Raw genomic sequence first — 3,096 nt, 5'->3', positions numbered from 1 at the left:
TCAGGAGTGTGCTACATATATAATGCAGAGTTCAGGAGTAGTGCATTACATAAAGAGTACTGGATTCAGAGTTCAGGAGTGCGCTACATACAGAGTGCAGGGTTCAGGAGTGCATAATATACAGAGTTCAGAGTTCAGTAATGTACTATATACAGAGTGCAGAGTTCAGGAGTGTACTACTTACAGAGTGTAAAGTTCAGTAGTGTGCTACGTTCAGTAAACAGTGCAGAGTTCAGGACTAGGGTTGAGCGGACACCTAGATGTCCGTGTTCGACGGGTTCGGCCGAACTTTAAAAAAAAGTCCGGGTCCGTGTCCCGGACTTTTACCGAACTTTTCCCGGACACCGAACCCCATTGAAGTCAATGGGGACCCGAACTTTAAGGCACTAAAATGGCTCTAAAACACCAAAGGAAAGGGCTAGAGTGCTGCAAATGGCAGCAAAACGTAATTAAGAGCATGGCAAGTGCTCTGCAAACAAATGTGGATAGGGAAATAACTTAAAACAACAAAAAAAAACAGAAAAATAAAACAATGTTCTTCTTCATCTCTGAAGGACGAGGCCCATATGGAGTAGGAGGGAGGTTGAGGTGGTGGTGGATGTGGCGGTGACATAGGCGTGCGCACAGGGTGTGCTGGGTGTGCCTGGGCACACCCTAATCACCTAGGGCACATAGCATTGCCAGTGAGGAGATGGGAAAGATCTCCCTGGGACCTGCTCTGCTCTATTTCTCCTTGCCTACAGGTACATGGCCCCGATACATTACTCTCCCTGCTGGCAAACACATGCATGTGTATTTCAACTTTGGGGTGCACACCTTAATGCAATAGGCTGCGCACACCTATGGGCGGTGTAGGTGGAAGCGGCGGTGGAGGAGGACCAGGGCCGGATTAACAGCATCATGGGCTTGGTGCTGAGGATTTTGAAGGGCCTTAAGGGCCGTGCCTTGCCATGCACCCAGAGGAGGAAGGGTGCAGCCATGCATGCCTAATTCAACATGGGATGCTGTCTCTGAAGCCCATAAACACATCCATGCATCGCCAACTGTCCCTCCTTGTCCGGCCTTCACGCTGTGTGGGGAGGTTCTGAGGGTGCTGCCTGGGGAAGCGAGCATAGAAGCCAGACTTCTGTGTTTACAAGTGACAGAAGAGCGGTAACAGTGAATATGGCCAACCCGGGGCCTATATAAAAGGTAGGGGCCTGGAGCTGCAGCTCCAATAGCCCCTACATTAATCTGGCCCTGAGGAGGAGGACGAGGTAGCCAACACTGCTTCTTTTCAAAAATTTTAAATGAGGGTACACCCCAAAAGAGTGAGAAAGAGCAAAAATGGAACAATGGGTGGGTAAGGTCGGTATCCATTGCTATTCTGCATAAGGTACGGAAAAGTCCCGTGGGATCCATGCCTGGTTCATTTTAATGAACGTGAGCTTGTCCACATTGTCTCTGGACAGGCGGCTGCGCTTGTCTGTTATAACGCCCCCAGCCGTGCTAAATACCCGTTCAGATAATACACTGGCTGCAGGGCACGCCAGCACCTCCAAGGCGTAAAGGGCAAGCTCAGGCCATGTGCCCAATTTGGAGACCCAGAAGTTGAAGGGGGCAGACCCGTCATTCACTACATGTAGGCGTGTGCACACATACTGCTCCACCATGTTGGTAAAATGCTGCCTCCTGCTAAGACGTTCCATCTGAGCTGCTGGTGCTGCTGTTTGTTGTGGCGTGCTGACAAAGCTTTTCCACATTTCGGCCATGCTAACCCTGCCTTCTGAGGTGCTGGCGGTGCCCTGGTTGCGTTGGCGACCTCCTCCTCCTCCTCCTCTGCCTTGTGCTTCCACTGTGGCCCCGCTGTCAGATGGGAATGCCAGCAGCATGGCGTCTACCAGCGTGCGCTTGTACTCGCGCATCTTGCGATCGCGCTCCAGTGAGTGAATTAAGGACGGTACGTTGTCCTTGTAACGGGGATCCAGCAGCGTGGCCACCCAGTAATCAGCACAAGTTAGAATGTGGGCAACTCGGCGGTCGTTGTGGAGACACTGCAGCATGTAATCGCTCATGTGTGCCAGGCTGCCCAGAGGCAACGAAAGGCTGTCCTCTGTGGGAGGTGTATGGTCCGTGTCCTCTGTATCCCCCCAGCCACGCACCAGTGATGGCCATGAGCTGGCCTGGGTGCCACCCTGCTGTGAACATGGTTCCATCTCCTCCTCCAGCTCCTCCTCCTCCTCATCCTCCTCATCCTCCAGAACTGTGCCCCTGCTGGACAATTGCGTCCCTGGCGTTTGCGTGTGCAGGAACCCACCCTCGGAGCCCCTTGCGAATGACTGCCCTGAAAGCCTTGGAAATGTTACCTCTTCATCCTCCTCCTCCTCCTCATCCTGTGCCACATCCTCTTCCATCATCGCCCGAATTGTTTTTTCAAGGAGGCATAGAAGTGGGATAGTTAAGCTGAGAACGGCGTCATTGCCACTGGCCATGTTGGTGGAGTACTCAAAACAGCGCAACAAGGCACACAGGTCTCGCATGGAGGCCCAGTTATTGGTGGTGAAGTGGTGCTGTTCCGCAGAGCGACTCACGCGTGCGTGCTGCAGCTGAAACTCCACTATGGCCTGCTGCTGCTCGCACAGTCTTTCCAGCATGTGCAAGGTGGAGTTCCACCTTGTGGGCACGTCACATATGAGGCGGTGAGCGGGAAGGCCGAAGTTACGCTGCAGCGCTGCCAGGCGAGCAGCAGCAGGGTGAGAACGCCGAAAGTGCGCACAAACGGCCCGCACTTTCTGCAGCAGCTCTGACATATCGGGGTAGTTTTTAAGGAACCTCTGCACCACCAAATTCAGCACATGCGCCAGGCAAGGGATGTGCGTCAAACCGGCTAGGCCCAGAGCTGCTATGAGATTTCGCCCGTTATCGCACACCACCAGGCCGGGCTTGAGGCTCGCTGGCAGCAACCACTCATTTGTCTGCTGTTCCATGCTCCTCCACAACTCCTGCGCGGTGTGTGGTTTGTCCCCCAAACAGGCAAGTTGTAAAACTGCCTGCTGTCGTTTACCCCTGGCCGTGCTGAAGTTGGTGGTGAAGGTGTTACGCTGTCCGGATGAGGAG

This window comes from Pelophylax lessonae (assembly GCF_965119305.1).
Source record: "Pelophylax lessonae genome assembly, chromosome: 3".
Lineage (NCBI taxonomy): Eukaryota > Metazoa > Chordata > Amphibia > Anura > Ranidae > Pelophylax > Pelophylax lessonae.
This window is presented reverse-complemented; position numbering follows the sequence as displayed.